Source organism: Eutrema salsugineum, unplaced genomic scaffold (genome assembly GCF_000478725.1).
Source record: "Eutrema salsugineum unplaced genomic scaffold, Eutsalg1_0 scaffold_7, whole genome shotgun sequence".
In the NCBI taxonomy this organism is placed as follows: domain Eukaryota; kingdom Viridiplantae; phylum Streptophyta; class Magnoliopsida; order Brassicales; family Brassicaceae; genus Eutrema; species Eutrema salsugineum.
The window spans coordinates 8,684,429-8,707,253 of NW_006256486.1; the positions used below are offsets into that span (position 1 = coordinate 8,684,429).

The 22,825-nt window shown below is 40.1% G+C and overlaps 1 non-coding gene across 1 annotated transcript; it reads left to right on the forward strand.

The window, feature by feature from the left end:
- Positions 1 to 21,561: 21,561 nt before the first annotated feature.
- On the forward strand, positions 21,562 to 21,667 carry LOC112083150. Its single transcript, XR_002897449.1, has one exon. It is a non-coding gene; the product is annotated as a small nucleolar RNA R71 (small nucleolar RNA).
- Positions 21,668 to 22,825: the final 1,158 nt, after the last annotated feature.

The following is a 22,825-nucleotide window of genomic DNA, read 5'->3' on the forward strand; positions in this document are numbered from 1 at the left end:
AACAAGCTGTTGGCCGCGGTCCCGGCACCTGCTCTCTTCCGGAACTGCATTTTATGTCATTATTGCATCGGGAGTATCTGATGATCTAACCTTGGATTGTCTCCAAACCAAGTGCATTAGAAATCTGGTTGGATCCTCTATGTTGTCTAAAATTTTGGGGGTGATCGGACGGTGAGAAGGTCTTCATCGCTTGTCATACTTCAGACGGTCTGCATTTATCCAAAATTGCTCATTTGTTCCAAATTGCATATCTTTTGCCCAAGTTTCCTGTAAAGTCTTTTGCAACTCAAAAACATTGAAAACACTTTAAAAACCATTGAAACAGTTAAAACACCTGCATAAGATACAATTATGATCCATAAAAGTGGTCAAAATACGGTGTTATCACACCCACACCAGTCACAACATCAACAACATACAGGATCCAACCAGCTTTCTAATGCACTTGGTTTGAAGACAATCCAACGTTTAGCTCTTCAGATACTCCCGATGCAAGAATGACAGAAAATGCAGTTCCGGAAGAGAGCATGTGCCGCGGACCGCGGAACTTGTTCGTTCACTTTCCAGACGACTTAATTAATGCCCAGATCAATTCCTTTCGTTATTTTTGAAGCCCTAAGTGTCCATGAGTACTCCATAAGCTATAAATACCCCCTTTAGGTCATTCTAAAGAGAGGAATCGAAGGAGAGACAAACTTAGAGAGAGAGAGGTAGAGATTTTCGTGTGAGAAACCCTTGGAGGAGGAGCCGCCGCTGGAGGAAGACATCGAGCCTCCGTCGTCGCTTCCGTTCTTCGTTCTTCTTCCCTCTTTTCTTTAGTTTCCTACACTCTCAATTTTGTTTATGATGCTTTGTTACAATATGTTTGAGTAGTTACCCAGTTGGGTTTGAAGGGATTATTCAAAGGGAATTTCACGTGTCTTTGCTTATGAATCGATAGATTTAGGATTTATAATATTCTAGATGTTCTTCGTTTGCCTTTAATTTTACTGCGTGATTCTTTGCTGGCCACTTAGAAGCCGATCTGATATGATATGTTGCGAAAGCTTTCATTGATTGTCTGAACTAGGGTGAAACGAGCAATTCTTCTATAGGAGTGGAAACCTACCTGTAGTTGAGTTGTGAATATTGATGAGTCTTGTTCTGCTATTGCATGTTCTCCCTTCCAGAATCAGAGTGGAAACCTACTGATTAGGGTTGCGAGAGATAGTTGTTTAGTGCTGCGAAAGTAGGCTATTCATACTTCCGTGCCTCGAGTTCTAGAGCATACGTAGTTGATTACCTTTATCACTTGTTTAAAATCGACCTAGCATAGACTATGAACCCCTGCGAAAACCCCTTGAGCCCCAACGTTTTTCTTTCATTGCTTACAACCTTAGATTTCCATTCTGCTTTTATTCGCTTTTACTTGCTTCAATTCGCCTCTTAGTTAATCGCTTTTTATTTGCTTTAGTTGCTTTCGTTTTTATTTGCTTTTACTTGCTTAGCTTTTTAGTTTAGATTTAGTGACAACCAAAAACCCAAAACCAAAACCAAAACCCTTTTAGTTCTAATATGATTTAAGCGTTGCAGTGAATTCATACTGAAACAACTAAGTCTCCGTGGATCGATACCCTAAGTACTACAGCGCACATCTGTGCACTTGCAGACATTTAGGGGTTATAAATTTAAAATCTGAAGCTTAGTAAAACGAAAACAACAACAACCCCGATTTTGCTCGCAATCAAGTTTTTGGCGCCGTTGCCTGGGACTTTGATTTGTTTCGTTGCGAATCCCAACTTAAATCCATTAGAACACTTGTTTACTTTTACTTTTTCTTTTGAATTTTTTAGTTTTCTCTGCGATGAGAGACCGAGAACATGTTCCCGGAACTCTTGGTGATCCACCAAATTATGTGGATGGTGATCCAAGTGATGATGACCTGACTGATGATGAGTTAAAAGAACTGATTTATGATGACAATGAGCTAATCAGATCGGGCAAACACAAAGATGATGATGAACTGATTGGAAGTTTCGATTCAATTGAGAAGTTCATGGGAGATCGAAGAGCTATTCAACCAGCCTTACCAGAGGATGGCAAAACCGAAATTAAGGTACCACATATCCATTTAGTTCAACAAAATCAATTCTCTGGTTATTCATTCGAAAACCCGATAAACCATATCGAGACTTTCGAAGAATTATGTGCAACCATTACAGCAAATGGGGATTACCACAAGTGTAGTCTTTTCCCATTCTCTTATAGAGATAAGGCCAGCAAATGGCTAAAATATTTGCCACCTGCTTCACTAAAAACGTGGGCAGCGTGTAGAACTGCTTTCCTAAATCGTTTTTATACTAGAAATCGTTCAAATCTTTTAAGAAAGAAGATAAGAACTTATAAACAAAAAGAAGATGAAGATCTTTTAGATACTTGGGAAAGATTTAGGGAATACCAAATAGATTGTCCACACCAAGGATATGCCGAGGAATACCTGTTGGGTATCTTCTATCGCGGTATAACTCCAGAGTTACGACACTCTTTCAACATAGCAAGTAATGGAGATTTCACAACTAAATCTGTAGAAGATACTCACGTTTTCATTAAAAATTTAGGAAACAGCATCCGTAATCAAACAACCTTTGGTAATTCTGCACTTCCTGAGAAGAAAGAAGAAATTTTGGAAGTTATAAAGTGTCTCCGTACATAATGAGTCATCTTGGATTGCAATAACCAAATAGGGTACACAATACGTGTAACTTTGATGGCTGGGACAATCCAATGGATTCTTATGGTCAAGGGATGGTTAACACTGCCGAAGTCTACCAAATTCAAGATTTTCCATTCGTTTCTGATCACCGCAGGTCCATTCATCCGGACCGCGGCAAACCAAGCTTTCACCGCGGTGGTGATGGTGCTGACCGCGGCGAAGACATGTTTCACCGCGGTCGCGAGCCTCTTGACCGCGGGAAATTGTCTTCCGAACTCGGTTGGACATCAACTCCCAAACCAATCTTGGGTATTCAATCTAATCCTGTTTCATTTCCTAGTTTTCCCTCTTCTGAAGCTGAAAACCTAAACAAAAATATTCTAGAGCTTGAAAAATCTAGGTCTAAAGAGATTAGTGATCTTAGATCTGAACTAAAAACGTTGCAAAAGGATTTCGATGAAAAATTTTCCACCCTTCTTAGCATAATGAGCAAAACTAATTCTAAAAACTTAGAAAATTCTGAAGAGGAGCCAAGTGAAAATTCTTTCGAAAGCTCAAGTGAAGCAGATCCCTCCGATCATGTGAAAGCTATCACACTTAGGAGTGGATTAGCTTACAAAGAGCCTGAATTTCCTAAAGATCCCGAAGATGAGGAAAAGGGTAAGGAAGAGAAGAAAGAAAAAGAAAGAATCACGAATGAAGATATTGAAAAAGAATCGGTAGGAGAAAAGGATGGAGAAGAAGTAAGAGAAGATTCACCCCGGGAAATCCTCGGAGAAGACCCGATTCCACCTACACCAACTCGTGTCTATAAACCTAAACCTCCATATCCTAGAGCCTTAAGAGCCCCTAAGAAAGAAAAAGAAAAAGCTAAGCTGAAAGAGTTGATTGATCAATTAAATGTGAGATTACCTTTCGTAGAAGCTTGTGCTATGATTCCTGGTTTAAGAAAATACATGAAGGGTATTCTAACAAATTCTTTAACTCTTGAAGAAGGCGTTATGATGATAACCCATGAATGTAGTTCTATCCTGCAAAGCCAAATCCCTGAAAAGAAAAACGATCCTGGAAGCTTCGTACTTTCATGCACTATCAAAGATGTAGCTTTTGAGCGTGCTCTTTGTGATTTAGGATCTAGCATAAACATGATGCCTCTTTCTGTAGCAAAACGTTTAGGACATCACACTTTCAAGCCCACTAAAATCTACTTAGTATTAGCTGATCGTTCTGTTAGACAACCAGTAGGTATCCTAGTAGATGTTCCTGTAGAAATCGAAATATGTTCCATACCCACCGATTTTGTAGTTCTAGAACTAGAAAAAGAACCTAAGAATCCACTTATTCTTGGACGACCATTCCTATCTACAGCCGGAGCCATAATCAATGTTCCTGAAGGAAAAATCGACCTTCATCTAGTCGGTTCAGTTATGCAATTTGACATGAACAAAAGTTTCGGTTAACCGACTCTAGATGGCAAAATTTGTTGGGTTGATGAGTTAGACGGAATTATTGAGGAAGTCTACGAAGATCTGCTTCTAGACGACCCTTTAAGTGTCACACTTTCACCCGCAAAAGATGAACGCAATTTCCTTGAAGAAATTTCAAGTGAATGCGCACATATGCTTGATAAATCCTAAACTTATAGGAAACCTCTTCACTATCTAGATCTTAAGGACCAAACAAACATTCCTACACCTCCTAAAGACACTGCTGCAGCAATTAATGATCCTTGGAGCGAGCTTAAAGCCCCTAAAGTCGAGCTTAAACCTCTTCTCGTCGGACTTAAGTACGCTTTCCTTGGACCAAATTCTACTTATCCTGTCAAAATAAACTCTGATTTGACAAAAGAAGAAACCACAATGCTGTTGACTGAGCTGAGAAAGCATAGAAAAGCTTAGGATATTCACTTGATGACATACCTGGAATCTCTCCTGATCTTTGTATGCACAAGATAAATCTTGAGGACAATGCTAAAAACTCAATCGAAAGTCAAAGGAGACTGAACCCTAATCTCATGGATGTTGTCAAGAAGGAGATTATGAAGCTTCTAGAAGCTGGAATAATCTTTCCTATCTCAGATAGAAATTGGGTTAGCCCAGTTCATGTTGTTCCGAAAAAGGAGGAGTTACTGTCATTAAAAATGATAAAGATGAAATGATCGCTACAAGAACAGTAACTGGCCATCGTATGTGTATCGATTACCGGAAACTGAATGCAGCAACTAGGAAATATTATTTTCCAGTTCCCTTCATAGATCAAATGCTAGAAAGATTAGCTAATCACCCTTACTATTGCTTCCTTGATGGATACTCCGGATTTTTCCAAATTCCTATTTGACCGGAGGATTAAGAAAAAAATGACATTCACTTGTCCATATGGCATGTTTGCCTACCGACGTATGCCTTTTGGATTGTGTAATGCACCTGCTACCTTCCAGCGGTGCATGATGTCGAATTGAGGATTTCATGGAAGTGTTCATGGACGATTTCTCTGTCTATGGATCTTCTTTTGAAAAATGCTTAGGCAACCTTGGTAAAGTTCTGCAAAGATGTGAAGATAAGCACTTAGTATTAAATTGGGAAAAATGTCACTTCATGGTACAAGACGGAATCGTGCTTGGGCACAGGATTTCTGGAAAAGGTATTGAAGTTGACAAAGCCAAAATCGAAGTCATGACCAGCCTACAACCTCCCACAAACGTAAAAGGAATTCGTAGTTTCTTAGGACACGCAGGATTTTATAGGCGATTCATAAAAGATTTTTCTCAAATAGCTAGACCTCTTACGCGTAATCTATTTTCTCAAATAGCTAGACATCTTATCTTTTCAGTCGGAGCAGTGCTTGGCCAATGAAAAGATAAGAAACTGCACGTAATCTATTACGCAAGCAGAACTCTAGACGAAGCTCAATGCAATTATGCTACAACAGAGAAAGAACTTCTAGCTGTTGTGTTTGCATTTGAGAAATTCCGTTCTTATCACGTAGGATCTAAGGTTATAGTTCATACTGATCATGCTGCAATCAAGTATTTAATGTCTAAGAAAGACGCTAAACCTCTGTTGATAAGATGGATCCTCCTACTGCAAGAATTCGACATCGAAATTCGAGATTGGAAAGGAGCAGATAATGGAGTTGCAGACCATCTTTCACGAATTCGAGTTGAAGAAAGATTTCCATTAAATGACAGTTTGCCTGAAGAAAACATCTATGCTATAGATACAACCCCCACCACTGCCAATACCACACCACCACGTCAACTCATACGAAGAGCAGATGCTTTCAACACCCCATGGTTTAGGCATATAGCAAATTACCTAGCAGCTGATGTAGAACTACCACAATTCTTTGGGTATAGGAAGAAAAAGTTTCTGAAAGACGTAAGAAATTATTTTTGGGATGAACCCTATCTCTATAAGAGATGTGCTGATGGGTTATTCCGAAGATACGTGGCTGAAGAGGAGATGGAAGGAATTTTATTCAGATGCCATAGCTCGTCTTACGCAGGACATTTCGCAACCTTCAAAACCGTTTCAAAGATCTTACAATCAGGTTTTTGGTGGCCTACTTTGTTCAAAGATACTCAGGCTTATATATCGCGATGCGATAAATGCCAAAGGATGGGTAACATAAGCAAAAGGAATGAGATGCCTCAAAATTTTATTCTCGAAGTCGAAATTTTTGATGTTTGGGGAATAGATTTTATGGGACCCTTTCCTACTTCTTTTGGAAACCAATACATCTTAGTAGCAGTAGACTACGTCTCTAAGTGGGTAGAAGCAGTCGCTAGCCCCACCAATGATGCAAAAGTCATCATGAAGCTATTTAAATCTGTTATATTCCCGCGTTTTGGAGTTCCTAGAATTGTGATAAGGAACGGAGGATCGCATTTCATGAACAAAGTTTTCGAAAATATTCTTAGAAAGAATGGAGTTACTCATAAAGTTGCTTCTCCATACCATCCTCAAACCAGCGGTCAAATAGAGATCTCAAACAGAGAAATCAAGTCGATTTTGCAGAAAATAACTGCAGTTCATCGCAAGGATTGGTCTACCAAGCTTGACGACGCATTATGGGCATATCGAACAGCATTCAAGACACCATTAGGAACAACACCATTCAATCTAGTTTATGGAAAAGCATGTCACCTTCCAGTAGAACTCGAGTATAAGGCGCAATGGGCTGTCAAGGAGATGAATATGAATCTGAAAAGAGGTGGAGAAAGAAGACTACTTCAACTTCATGAGTTAGAAGAAATCCGACACAATGCTTACGAAAACTCGAAGATCTACAAGGAGAAGACTAAAGAATATCATGATAAAAAGATTATTCATAGAACTTTTGCTCCTAACGATAAGGTACTTCTTTTCAATTCTCGTCTTAAGCTTTTTCCAAGAAAATTACGTTCAAGATGGTCAGGACCCTTCACGATAAAGGAAGTCAAGCCATACGGAGCCATTGTCCTGTGGGACAGAACCGGAAACTCATTTACGGTGAATGGACAGCGTGTAAAGCCATATCTGGCTGAAGAAACCGAAGACGAAAGAGAAGTGATGTTTTTGATTGATCCATCATCGGCCAATGATGAGATCAAGGAGTGTCACGACCCCGGTTAAGTCTAATTGAGCAACAATGTCAAGCTAACGACTTGAAACAAGCGCTTAGTGGGAGGCAGTCCACTTGGTATTTTATCTATTCCCCTTTGACCTTTATTTTCTATTTCCATTGCTTTGTTTCTGTTTTATTTAAATTCAGGTTTTCAATAAGGAAGAACAAATACAAAAGGCGAGCAACACTCTCCAACACGATAAGTTCACTTAAACATTTCAACTTTTCTATTTTCTTTACCATTCTTTCCAAGATTTATCACACTGAGGACAATGTGAAATAAGTCTAGGGAAGGATGTTCATCCGTTACGAATGAAATTTGATTTGTTTTGAGTTTGTTTTGGACACATAAATTTTTTCAAAAAGTTTTTCATAAAAATTTTCAAAAATCTTTTTCAAAATGTTTTTCAAAAAAGTTTTCAAACCAGGAACACAGTAAACAATACTATGATGAATTAAACAAGTGTGCTTCTACGCTATTTCTTCGTTTTTTACTCTTTTGTGATTTAGGCCTAGACTAGGCGGTAGCAAAGTACTTGCATTACGAAATCCCACCAGAGGACTTCTATCTGACAGATATACTAGCTCATTTTATCTGGACTTAATTTTGACTTAATTTTCTCATTAAACAATTAGATCAGGGAAACGAATCATACATTCAGGACTCCTTTACTCTTTTACCACTCTTTGTTGATCCTGAATGGCTAGTTTATCTTTAGCTAGTTCCCCACTGAACCTAACCTCTTTCAAACCACATGCATTCTTGTTTTTCATTGTTCTATATGCAGATATGTGCAAAAACGTCGGAGAGAAAGAGGATCAACACGGTTTTCAGTCACTGAAGACGGAGACCTGCGATTTCATTGGAATGATTCAACAAAAGGAGATAATTCAGTTTGCCTTGGAAAAACTTCGAAATCTTGGTACAATTTCGTCCCTTACACTCTCTCTTTATAAAAGGTTATTTCCTCTTTCAAAAAAAAAAAAAAAAATATCCGAAAAAGAAAAGAAAAATATGAAGGGAGAGGAATTTAAAACCTTAGAGAGTCTAGGAGGATCTAATTTTATACTTGAGGCAAGCTTGATCTGATAATATGGAGTTTTGGAGATTATCTTTATGATTCCCGGAAAAGATCTAAGTCTGGGGGAACAGCTGTTTACAACAAAAGAGGAAGATTATGCAGCAACATTTGGCAAAGGAGAAGTGACTGAAAATCTGCGGTCATCAACAGGTCCTTCTCTCTCTTGCGGTTTTGCATAATATCTTGCATCTTTCATATTCTTCAGGTAACCCTAAACACCTAAGCTCCACCACTTAAATAGCCTTAATGCCAAACGCCGTCTACCCTGAATAATGTCTTTGATGAGAATTCACTACTATACTTAATGAATGTAGAGAGCTAGTTGACTGGAAGTTAGATCTAAGTGTGTAGGTTTTCGCATGACGGATTAACGGACTAGTTTGCTTGTATTTTGGTGAGAATTTTCTTGACTAGATCCAAATAGATGTTTCACGATAAGTTATGGTTTAGAAGAACGGTCACTGAGATATTGTTTAGTTCCTGTGATTTTCAAAAATTTCTTTCATGACTTAAGTTTGTTTGAGGAAATCTCTATCTCTCTCTATAAGTGGGCTTTTATGCACCATCAATGATGTAGCTTTTGAGCGTGCTCTCTGTGATTTAGGATCTAGCATAAACATGATGCCTCTTTCAGTAGCAAAAAGTTTAGGACATCACACTTTCAAGCCCACTAAAATTACCTTAGTATTAGCTGATCGTTCTGTTAGACAACCAGTATGTATCCTAGTAGATGTTCCTGTAGAAATCGAAAAATGTTCTATACCAACCGATTTCGTAGTTCTAGAACTGGAAAAAGAACCTAAGGATCCACTTATCCTTGGAAGACCATTCCTATCTACAGCCGGAGCCATAATCAATGTTCCTGATGATGTCGTGTCAACTGCGTGAGGGAACAAGTTTTACCCTTAACAAAACAAATGAAAGCCGCAAGTGCACAGCTAATCAGTTGTAGTATTTAGGGATCGAATCCACAGAGATTTGTGTGCCTGGTATTCTTCTACGGTTTTTAACTTTATGTCTAGACTAGATTGGTTTTTAAATGTTGGTTGTTTGTCACGAATTAAACTAAAACAAGAGAAAACAAATAAATCTATCCTAAAAGCAAGTAAAGAAATCGAATGAAAGGCAAATAGAATAAGTAGAATATCGAATGAAAGACTTATAAGGCAAGTAAAATATCGAATGCAATACTAATAAAGCAAGTAAATATCAAACTAAGGAAATTGAAATGCAGGTCTAAATAGGCAAATAAAAATCGATGGAATTGTAAACTATGGCTAAAAACGCTGAGCTTTTGGGAACTCGAAGGGATCATAATCGGTTTTAACACTAAAGTAGATAGATTGGGATTGACGGATAACAATATATGGGTTCTAGAGCTAGAGTACGGCGGTATGACTACGTCACTGTCGTGATCATAACCAACTGTTTCTCGTAACCTTGACCAGTAGGTTTCCACTCTGGCCCTGGAAGGGAGAGAACGCAAGAGCTGCACAAGACTCGTCAATACTCACGATCTCGCCGCAGGTAGGTTTCCACTCCTACGGAAAAATCGCCTGTTTCATTCTAGGGCTGATACTTAATGAAAACTTTCGCAACACTAATTATCTAGATCAGATACTAGGTAATCAATCAAGCATACATGCAATAAGAACAAGAATAAACAGAGAACAGGTCGAAATCCCAGATCTATAAACCTAGATGTCTTAATCGATTATGAAAGCCCCTTTCGGGAACCCTAAGCCCAACTCGGGATCTTCTCAGACATGGCTGAGGTCGACATCATCATCGGTTTTAATAAAAGTAATGAGAAACAGTAAAGGAAAGAGATAAAGAAAGTTTCTCTATTGAAGAATTCAGACTTGAATAATCTTCTACAAATAACTCATAAAAACGGCTAAAGGAAAAGGGTTTCTGTAAAGTATGAAGGGTGGTGTCTAAAAACGACCTAGATGACATGTATTTATAGTCTCCAATACTCCATGGTCTCTAGGGTTCCGGAATTGAGGCTGAGAATGACTTTGGGCTTCAGATACATGGGCTTTAATTTGGAGCTTGATTGCCGCGGTCGGGAGTGTCGTGACCGCGGGGATTGGCTGGTTGACCGCGGTCGGGAAGCTTCTGACCGCGGGAAATAGGTTGATCACCGCGGTTGCGTGACTTGCTGGCCGACTTCGAGTGGCTCTGGGGCTAATGGAATATCTTGAGATCCAACCGTTGGAATGTCTCCAAACCAAGTGCATCTGAAAGCTGGTTGATTCTTCTATAAGTTGTCAAATTTTGAGGGTGATCAGACGGTGAGAAGGTCTTTGTCTCTCCATGAGAGTTCTGACGGTCTGCATTTATCCAAAAGAGTCTTTTTGTTCCATTTTGTGCCTCTTTATCCCAAATTACCTGAAAAGTCTTTTAGAATCCGGAAACATAGAAATCCTTTGAAAACCTTTGAAAATGGAGTAAAAACACCTGTAAAAGATATTAAAGTGATCCATAAAAATGGTCAAAATCCGGTGTTATCAACTCCCCCAGACTTAGTCTTTTGTTTGTCCTCAAACAAAACAAAGGCTAAATCTCGGCGAGAGGTTTGAAAACGCAGGAACTAAAGAAAATCTCAGAGACCAAACTTCTAGACCAATATCAATCAGTATGCATCAATCGGGAATAGCATAGAAAATTCTCACTAGCAATACAGCCATAACTAGTCCGTTAATCCGTCATGCGGAAATCTATGCACTAAGATCTAACTTCCAGTCAACTAGCTCTTAACATTCATTAAAAATCTCGGTGGTTCTCATCAAAGAAAATCTAGGCAAGGCAGTCTAGGCTAGGTGTCAAAAAGGAATTATTCTAGGGGTAAGGCTTAAAGTATTTAAGGGTTACCTGAAGATCTGGAGGATGCAGAATATTATGCAAAACCGCAAGAGAGAGTGAAGCTGTTGGTATCCAGAATATTATGCAAATCCTCAGGTTCTCTCCTAACTCCCCCAGACTTAGATTTTTGTAAATCTTTCAAAACCATAGCTCCTTAAACGAATAGTGGTCGCCTTCTCACCGTCTGATCCAGCTCAAATTTGGAGACCTTAAAGACGGAAGCATCAGCTTTCCCGCACACTTTACAGCTTGGCAATCCAACAGTTCAATCAAAAGATATGCGAAGAGCAAGATGTCCCGTAAACCAGCCGGCAAGCACTTCCACCTGCGCCCAACAATCAATTTCCCGCGGTCAGAAGCATCCCGACCTCGGTAAACCATACATTCCCCGCGGTCACAGCACTCCCGACTGCGGCAAGCCAACTCTGAGCCCAAAAGCCCATTTCTGAAGCCCACAATGATTCCCTCATTTGGAGAACCCTAAGTGACGTCCAGAGAGGTCTTGAGCACCATAAATACATGTCTTAGGAACCCTAATCGAGAATATCATCATCATCTATCATTACTTCATATTTTTATTGTTTTTGCTTTAGCTTTTACGGAGAGAGAGATTTGTTCTCTTGAACCCTTGTTCTTTCTTTTTCAATTTCGGTTTCTATTCTACTTATTAATACTATGTTTTTTATTTCGTTCATTATGTCTGAGTAGTTCTATTGTTGGGATTAAGGGATTTTTGATGGGGATTTATATGTTTGATGAGGATTCCATGAGCTTTTGAGCCGAATCTTAGAACTTTTTCTTCTGAATTCGTTTTTACTGCATGAGAGTTGCGTCATGAACTACAATATGATCCAGATGCTTGGTGACACGAAAGTGTTCATCCGGTATCAGATCTAGTTTGGGAGAGCAAAACAAACATAGGAGTGGAAACCTACCTATGGGCGATTTGTGAATGCTGACGAGTCTTAAACATAATGCATCTCTTCTCTTCCAAGGCCAGAGTGGAAACCTACTGGTCAGGGTTGAGAGAGATAGTTGTCTATGATAACGACAGTGGCGTATTCACACGTCCGTGACTCCAGTTCGAAAAGTTTAAGCTAAGATCTTATCAAATTTAATCTCTAGCAATGTTTTGAATCGTTTGTACCCCTGAGAAAACTTCCCTGAAGCCCAACACTTTCTTTCCTATTGATTTACACCGTTTTTATTTCAAGCTTTAGTTCAATATTGTCTTTCCTTTTTAGTAGATTTTCATTTAAGCAATTAGAATATCCGTTTTTTGCATTGTTATTCATTTTTGTTAAGTTTAGTTATTAGACCATTTAATTCCCGTATTTTCTTTTAAGATTTCGTTTTTACATTTTTAACACACTACCGAAACCCCTACAAAATGTTTGGTTCTAGACTTCCTTACTTTATACTTATTTCAAAGGCTTTTTGCAGGAAAAGATCCTTCTTCCCTGTGGATTCGATCCCAAAGTACTACAATCGATCAGCCGTGCACTTGCGGCTATTGATTTCAACTAGGATAAAACTTGACAACCCTCGACACCACACATCAAGTGAAACCAACATCAAGTTTTTGGCGCCGTTGCTGGGGAAGGCACGCGTTTTTTTTTCCGCAAAACCTCGAGAAAGGTTGGTAAATCGACTCTAGAACCCCCTTTTCTGCATATTTCCATTTTTCGGTTATTTTGTTTCCATTTCAGAAGATATGGATCCTATAAATCGAAATATACACTATGAGGAAGGTTTCTATAACACTCCTCAAGCCACCAGACGCAGAGAGAAGCAGTATCTGCGAGATCTCTACGAAAAAACTCAAGGCGAAGACTACAGAACGTTCCAGAAGGAGCCCTACACACCTCAAATGACAAACCCTAGATACTCTATGTATCGCCTACCTCACCGAGTTCTCCAGCAAGATGAAAACATCCAACTCAGCAACAGACTGAGCCAGCTCGAAGGCGTGATCAGACAGTTCATAGAAGCTCAAGCAACAGCTACAACTGCTCTAAACGAAAGGATTGATGGGATGTCATGGCCTTGCAACATGGCTTTGTCTTGTGAGGATGAGTATGAAGAACAATACTCTGAAGATGAAGAGTATGGATTGTTTGTAGAAGATCCAAACGCAGGATATTCCTCAGAAGATGGCTCAAGAGAAATTCAATGGATCACCAACAACATCAGTAGAGTGAAGCTAATGGAGTTCAACAACGTAGTCAGGTCATTCCCTGCTCATTTAAGCTTTGATGAAATATGGAAACTTAGTCGTTTGCAAGTCTTTTTCAGGTACTGCAAGGAGTCTAAAGAGGATATCCATAGATACTTTATGAGAGCTCGATACATGACAACACCAGAAGAGCTGTCTATGCGATTTACCTCAAAAATCCGGAAGAGTGCAGCCACTACACCAACGAAATCAGCAAGGAGAAGCTCGACGAATTCAATGATGTGCTTCGAAATTTGCCTGAAGGAATCACGTTTGCCAGAGCTTGCAAGGACTTCATGATAGGCCACTACTTCTGTGAGAGCAAAGAATCAATCCCTGAGATAGAAGACTTGTTCAATCATGCAAGAAAAGGTAAACCTGTTCGAACACTTCACAAAATTGAAAGTGTAGGTCAGTTTCTTATCTCTTGTTCTATTAGAGGAGAAATGTTTAAAAACGTGCAATGTGATTCTGGAGCTTGTCTTAACATGATATCCAAGGCAATTGTTTTGAGACTTGGTATTAGACATCTGCGCAGGACTAGAGCAAAGATTAGCCTAGCTGATGATTCAAATGCAACACCTCAAGGAATAGCTCATGAAATTCCTTTGAGAATAGGAGATTGCATTGTGCCTGTCGACTTCTACATTGTCGAGACAAGAGATGCAACATATCCGGTGATTCTCAGATGGTCTTTTCTAGCAACTTCTGGAGCTATAATGGACTGGCCAAACCGGAGGATTTCATTTGCTAATATCAACAAAGATTTCTTCACGGAAGCTGTTCCATACAACAGCAAAGCAGGAAAACGTTCTGCAACAGAAGAATTTGAAGAAGAACTTTGGAGTGACGAAGAACCTGCTAGGCAAAGCAAGGAGATGTCGAAAAAGACTTGTCTCAGGACAAGATCTTCTTCATCAGACTAAGCAACGTCCAACACCAAAAGTCAAGCTAAACGACTTAAAACAAAAGCGCTTAATGGGAGGCAACCCATTTAGGTATTGTTTTTTTTTAGGATTTTTCTTTCTTTTTCTTTTGATCTTTTTCTTTTTCTTAGTTTCAGGTGTTTCTTATAAAACAAAAAAGCCAAAAAAAAATAAAAAAACCAGAAAAAACCAAAAAGAAGGATGGTACCTGACTGCTCGGTCCAGCAGAAACCAAGGAGAAGCAGGAAGAGGCCGCGATATAAGCCCCCGCGGTCGGCGCAGATGTTCTGACCGCGGGAAACCCATCATCGACCGTGGTCGCGTGAAGATGACCGCGGCCAGAACTTGGTCGCCGCGGTCGTGTGGCTCCTGACCGCGGCACTTGGTCGTTGAGATCCAAACCCGACCCAAACCACCCCTTTCACCTCATTTCACCTCACCAATCACCCTCCACCTCATTCATCACCCTCCACCACCTTCATCACCACCTAATCACCTTCCAAAACCCCTTCGAATGAATCCGGTTCATCTCCACCAGCATCCCGGATCCAGGTAAGTTCTCTTTGTCCTTACCAATTCGATTATCTATGCATTTTTCTTACCCAATCTTGACATGTTTCACACTGAGGACAGTGTGATTTAAGTCTGGGGGAGGATTTTATCCCTTTCTAACCACTTTTCTTTCATGAGTCTTGCATTATCTACACTTTTTGCATTTTCCTTAAAGTTTTTCAAAATCGGTTTTCAAAACAAAATACGTTTTAAAGGAAATGGTGAACATGAATCAATGATAGTTGACTGTGTGCTTTTAGACAGTTCCTAGTGACATGCTCATTCATGATTTAGGACTAGACTAGGCGGTAGCTAAGCACATTTGAAACAAAGTACCCCAGAGGAATTTGAATGATTTCGATTTAGATGAAGGGATACACTAGCTCTGCTTTATTTGGACTTAATTTGGACTTAACAGGTCATTTCCCGCGGTCAGAAGCATCCCGACCGCGGCAAACCATACATTCCCCGCGGTCACAGCACTCCCGACCGCGGCAAGCCAACTCTAAGCCCAAAAGCCCATTTCTGAAGCCCACAATGATTCCCTCATTTGGGGTAACCCTAAGTGACGTGCAGAGAGGTCTTGAGCACTATAAATACATGTCTTAGGAACCCTAATCGAGAATATCATCATCATCTATCATTACTTAATATTTTTATTGTTTTTGCTTTAGCTTTTAGGGAGAGAGACATTTGTTCTCTTGAACCCTTGTTCTTTCTTTTTCAATTTCGGTTTCTATTCTACTTATTAATACTATGTTTTTGATTTCATTCATTATGTCTGAGTAGTTTTATTGTTGGGATTAAGGGATTTTTGATGGGGATTTATATGTTCGATGAGGATTTCATGAGCTTTTGAGCCGAATCTTAGAACTTTTTCTTCTGAATTCGTTTTTACTGCATGAGAGTAGCGTCATGAACTACAATCTGATCCAGATGCTTGGTGACACGAAAGTGTTCATCCGGTATCAGATCTAGTTTGGGAGAGCAAAACAAACATAGGAGTGGAAACCTACCTATGGGCGATTTGTGAATGCTGACGGGTCTTAAACATAATACATCTCTTCTCTTCCAGGGCCAGAATGGAAACCTACTGGTCAAGGTTGAGAGAGATAGTTGTCTATGATCACGACAGTAACGTATTCATACGTCCGTAACTCCAGTTTGAAAAGTTTAAGCTAAGATCTTATCAAATTTACTCTCTAGCAATGTTTTGAATCGTTCGTACCCCTGAGAAAACTTCCCTGAAGCCCAACGCTTTCTTTCCTATTGATTTACACCGTTTTTCTTTCAAGCTTTAGTTCAATATTGTCTTTCTTTTTTAGTAGATTTTCATTTAAGCAATTAGAATATCCGTTTTTCACATTTTTATTCATTTTTGTTAAGTTTAGTTATTAGGCCATTTAATTCCCGTATTTTCTTTTAACATTTCGTTTTTACATTTTAAACACACTGCCAAAACCCCTACAAACCGTTTGGTTCTAGACTTTCTCACTTCATACTTATTTCAAAGGCTTTTTGCAGGAAAAGATCCTCCTTCGCTGTGGATTCGATCCTTAAGTACTACAATCGATCAGCTGTTCACTTGCGGCTATTGATTTCAACTAGGGTAAAACTTGACAACCCTCGACACCACACATCAAGTCAAACCAACATCAGGTATGGTACCAGATAAAGATAACTGGTCATCTAGGATGACAAAGAGTGGTAAAAGTGAGGGTAAAAGACGTCCTAGATGTGTATGTCGATGCCTGCCTAAAATCATTGATGAGAAAATTAGATATCAATATTAAGGTTAAATAAAATGAGCTATTATATCCTGTCAGAAAGAATCTCCATGAATAGAAGTCCTCTGGTGGGTGTTCGTAGTGCAAGTACTCTAGCTACCGCCTAGTCTAGTGCTAACCACAAATGAGCTATCATGCATAGTGTAGAAGTGTGCAGGTGTAAATCATCTTAGTTTTGTGTCAAACATTCCTGAAAAATACTCAATGTCGAATAGGTTACATATTACAATTTTAAAAGTGCTTGAAATTAAAAAGCAAAAGCAAGAAAATGATTAGTACGGAAAGACATCCTCCCCCAGACTTAAATCACATTGTCCCCAGTGTGAAAAAGTTGATGAGAAGATGGTGAATAAAAGCGAAATAAAATAAAAAGAAAAGAAAATGATGATAGAACCGTGATGGTAATGAAGTGATGATCAATCACTCATCCTCCGATGTGTCGTCTGCGAACTGGTGCTGCTCCTGTAAGAAGGTGACAACGCGCTCAAAGCGTCGTCCCTGTCTCTCAACTCTGCGCTCCAGATCGGAGTGAGTGTGCGGTGATGTAGATGATGAGGTGTGGCCGGTCGAAATAGATGGCTGAAAATGAGCACGGGCCACAGCTGCATCACGCTTCGCCTTGGCCACTACGTATTGGCCAATGGTGAATGGTAGACGAGGTACAGATGGCAGAAAATCATCGGGTTCCAGAGTCCATCGAGGACGTCCTCCGTTACAAAATCTCGGGATAGATGCTGAAGGCAAGCTGACTCGGTGCTCCTCAGTGCCAGTGCAATATATGTAACCAAACCTGTCTGGATCGAAAGCGGCACGAGAGATACTGTGATCGCGAGAGAGATAAAGTAGATCATACCAGACATCGGGAAGTGGATCATCAGATGAGAAATCGAATCCTACATCCTGTAGAATCGCTGTAATAGCACTCCCGAAAGTTGGAGTAGCGTCCTCACACCCATGTAAATCATGCTTCACCTTTACCATATTTTGCGCTATGATCCAGGCAAAGCAGGCAAGTCGTGGATCGTCCATAAATGGGATCTGAAGTGTGATGAGCTCAGTCTTCAAAACACCTCCCATGTTGGCTCTAGAAAAAATCATGTGTGCTAAGAGTTTGTGCACAACTCTCACTGCTGGATGAGTAAGAATGGCTGACTTCGATCTCCCACTATCATAGACTCCATGACCCATCTCTTTCCACAGGTTAAGATCAGGTTCATCTTCAAGGTAAATGCCATCAGTGTATGGAAGCTTAAGAGCTTCACAAACCTCAGAAATGGTGAGAGAGTAAGGCTGTCCGCGGATAGAGAATGACAAGATGCCATCTGATGCTCTGTGGTTCCTCCTCTTCGTGTGGTGGAGTGTAATAGTCGCTAAGAACTCACGGACTAGCTCAGGATAAGTCAGAAGGTTCAGCTCCATGTAGGGTCTCAGCTTAAGTTCATCGATGTACTAGATCACATCCTCTCAGATTCCAAGCATCTCGAGTGTATGATAATCAATGCATGGCGTGGGTTTGATGTTCATCTTCTTGAAACGTCTTGCATAGTCCACTCTCGGGTTTGTCTCCCTCCCAATGTATCGAATCTGTGGTGGCTCAGGAGGTGCTCGCGTTTCTCTTGAGTGCTGGAGCAATCTCATCCCATAGTTTCTTTTTCTCGGTCTGGCTTGGTTCAGCATGTACTCTCCTAGAGTAGCATCATCGGGAATGTCCTCAGAGCTGCCACCAGTGCGACGGCTCCTTCGGGATCTGGTTTGGTCCATTTTTCTGCAAAATGAAATGATTCTTGGAAAGAGAGTAAATATGGATGCTGATTTTAACACATTAAGATCTGTTATACTAATCCTAGTATAAAGAGATTAATTAAAACCATGAGCAAGCAGAATCGATATTGAATCAGAGAATTCAAGTAGTTCATGACTAAATTCGGATTTGTGATGTTCTCAACATAGAAATCTTCTAAAAATCGGTTTTGATGAGCAATTTCCACGTAAATTCTAAAGATTACCCAATACTAATCACTAATCACACAAGACTCAATCAAATTCATCAATTTTGCTTTTCCAAATTCGATTTTTATGAAGCATGTAGAATCCAAATTTCAAAAATTTCAATTTCTCTTAAGCTAGGTGTTTAAAATCGATTTTTAGATAACCTAAAAGGATAATCTATTGTTCTTAAGCTATTACCACCATCAATAGACCAAGATTTGGGGTTTTAAAGAAAACCCTAAGTTCTGAAATCAAGTAAAAATGGCGAGTTTGAGGTTCATACCTTGCTGGAAAGAGAGATTTGATGGCAGAATTGAAATCAGCTTTGAAAAAAAGTGAGGTTTGAGCCAAGAATCTCTTAAAAAGCTTAAGAATTGAAAAATGTGTTCTTTCTCCTAAATCCCTAAGTCTTTTGGAAGAGAAGAGAAGAAAGAGTTTTGATCCAAAAAGTTTGTTTCTTTTCTTTAAAAAGCGTTTTTGCAGCAAAAACAGAAAATTTCTGGAAATTTTTAAGTTTACGGGAACTCAGCTTTCTTGTTTGCAGATTAGGAAAGTTTAAAACTTACGGAGGATCTTTTCCGGTTTTACCGGGAACATTTCGGGAAACACCGGGAATCACCGGGAATCACCAGGTAACACCAGGTAAACACCAGGCACCACCCGGAAACACCAGGCAATACCGAGAATCACTAGGAATCACCAGGCAACACCGGGAATCACCAGGTAAACACCAGGCAACACCGAAAAACGGCAGAAATCCGCGGCGTCACCTCAACGACCAACGGTCGCGGTCAGGAGACCCGCGACTGCGGTGATCGAGGGCTCGGCCGCGGTCACATTCACGGAGCCGCGGTCGATGCTTCCTTGGCTGCGGGTCGGTCTGTCGCGACCGCGGCTCTTCCTCCTGCGGCCTTTGTCCAACCTTCTCGTCTTTGCCGGGCCGAGCAACTAAAAACCTACCTTTTTCTTCTTGGTTTTTCTATTTTTCTGATTTTTTTTGTGTTTTTGTTTTATAAAATACCTAAAACTTAAAAAGAAACAGAAAGCGTAAATTGTAAAAAGGAAAAGAAAACTAAAAGAAAGAGTACCTAAATGGGTTGCCTCGCATTAAGCGCTTTTGTTTTAAGTCGTTTAGCTCGACGTAAGCATGAGGAATCAGACTGATTTGAATGGCACTCCACTTGATGTGCCCTTATCACTTCCAGTTTCCGGAGGTTTTACTTCTTCTCCTTGAGGAGCCGTCTTCTTTCCTTTACTCTTCTTTCGGACTTTAATATTGTTTAAAACCCTTTTTGTGTTTTTGATCAGCTCCTGGATCTGGTCCTCACTAGATTCTGCTGTATCTGGTGGAATGATGATCTTGATCTTTGCAAAAGCTTTCGGCTTCTCCTTTTCTTTCTCTTTTGGCCTGTTTCCATTACTTGGAAAATCGTCCAAGATAGTAGGATAGTACCTTTTGCGATCCACATTCAGGAAAACAGCATGCCGATTTGTGTGATCGATTACTGCTCTTACTGTAGCTAGGAATGCTCTCCCAAAAATGAGTGGCCTCTCCTTGACTTTATCCATCTCCAGGACTTGGAAATCTGCTGGAACAATCTTGTCTCTCACTAGAACTTGTAGATCATGAATCCCCCCTTCAGTATCTTTTTGAGATGAATCTCCAAAAATAACCTTAACCATCGATTTCTTTAAGGTGTTAATGCCCAATTTTTTGGCAAACGTCTTAGACATGATGTTGACGTTGGCTCCGGAATCGCACAGGCAGTCTGTAAACTTGATTCCTAAAATGAAATATTGGAAAACAAAACGTCCCGGATCATCGGCTTTGGTAAGCCTTTGAAATGGTGATCGTTCAGGTACCTTAAACTGTGGCTGCTTGGGATCAATATCCTTGTTCAGTGGTACAAAGATTGAGGTTTCTTCTTTCTTTCCTTCGGTTCCGGCCTCTTCTTCGGGCAATGTGGTTATGGCGTTACAAAACTTCTTAGGGTTATCTTCAACTTTTCCTGGAAGAACTCCACTTTGCCTCTTCATAGAGTCGGCTGTTTGGGCGACTTGCACATCTAACTTTTTGACGTGCGAAGATAAAGATTCAAATTTACCATTCAGATCATTGTACATGCACTCCACTTTCACGTTCACGTCTTTAGATGCTTTTTCGTTCGTCATAACGAGTTGTTGGATGGACTGTTCAAGTCCCTGCTGTTAAGCTAGCTGGTTCATCGTGACTCCCTGCTGTTGTACAAATTGATTATTAAAACCCGTACCTTGGTAGTTATATGGCTGTCGCGGTTGATATGGTACTATTCCTCCAACGTTTCCACCTTGAAACTTGTTTTGGAAGAATTTTTGCTAAGGTGGGTAGTACTGATCTTGAGGATTCTCCACATTTGGATTGCGGTAAGAGAGATTGTTGTAATTTGCACTTCGGAAGTTGTTGTTGAAGCTATTGTTGGAGCGATTTTGGTATGGAACCAATGCTCCTACGTAGTTCGCATCTTCTTCTTGAAAGGCTTGATTAATGTGATCGATATCACTAGGTCCTTCATCTTCTGCGCCATTGTTGGTCTCACAAGCATGGATTGGGCGATTGTTACTCTTCAGAAGCTGGCTCACCATGTTCTTCAAGTCGGTTATCTCCTTGTTGTCTGTTCCGGCTTGCTTCATCGATCTATCGTATTCAGGACAATCATTGCTATTGGCCTGAGCCAAATTTTCGATGAGAGCTCTTCCTTGGGTTATCGTCTTTTGTTTAAAATCTCCTTTGCTAGCTGTATCAAGTGAAAGTTTGTATTTTGGTTGCAAACCTCGGTAAAATGTGCTCACCAGGCTTGATCCATGAAATCCATGGTGAGGGCAATCACGTTCATACTCCTTAAAACGCTCCCAAGCTTCATAGAAAGATTCAGTTGTCCCTTGTTGAAAAGTTGAAATCTTTGTTCTCAACTGATTCGACCTTGACTTAGTGTAGAAGTGGTTCAGGAAAGCAGTTCTACATTCTTCCCAATTAGTAATCGATCCTGCAGGCAAAGATTTCACCCAACGGTGAGCTTTATCTGCTAATGAAAAAGGGAATAACTTACACTTTAAATAGTCTGGTGGAACTTTATTTGTTCTCATCATGCTGCAAATTTATTCAAAAAGCTTGATATGGTCCATTGGGTGTTCAGAAGAAACTCCATGGAACTGGTTTTGCTTCACTAATGATATGATTTGAGGCTTGACTTCAAAGTCATTCCGGTTTGGAAATGGTACTTGAATTGCAGATCGATTCTGAAAATTTTGAGTAGGTGCATCAAAGTCAGCTATTCGATGGTTCCTGGCTTGTCTTTTGTGTTGGTTTGCTGGCCGAATAGGGCGGTGAATGCGTTCATTCGGCTGCATTGCTGGATGGTCACCATCTGCTGCATTGATGGGTGGATCAAGGTCTTCACGTCCTTCTCTCTCGCGGTTCTGGTGGTTTCTTGGAGGGACCTCATCCTCCTCTCCATCTTGTCGAGCTTGATCACCTTCTATGTGATCATTCTCTTCGTTTTCTCCATGTTCGGACCCGTCTTGGTCCATATTTAGAGTTCAATTAATAGGATCTCCAGGATGGTCGCCGTTGGCCATTCCTTGCGTTCGTCTAAGTCTGCGAAGTTCTCTTTCGTGTCTGTCTATCTCGTCTAGAATTGGAATGTCTTCTGCAGGTCTGCGCCTGGTATTCATGCAATTCAGAGAAAAACAAAAGAAGGGAAAGATAGTTCAGAAAAACTTTAAGAAAGAACTAGAGATCAGGTGTCTAGAACAGAAGTTAAAACAAGAAAAATAGCAAAAGGCAGCGAAACAAATCCCCGGCTACGGCGCCAAAAACATGATGTCGTGTCAACTGCGTGAGGGAACAAGTTTTAGCCTTAACAAAAACAAATGAAAGCCGCAAGTGCACAGCTAATCAGTTGTAGTATTTAGGGATCGAATCCACAGAGATTTGTGTGTCTGGTATTCTTCTGCGGTTTTTAACTTTATGTCAAGACTAGATTGGTTTTTAAATGTTGGTTGTTTGTCACGAATTAAACTAAAACAAGAGAAAGCAAATAAATCTATCATAAAAAGCAAGTAAAGAAATT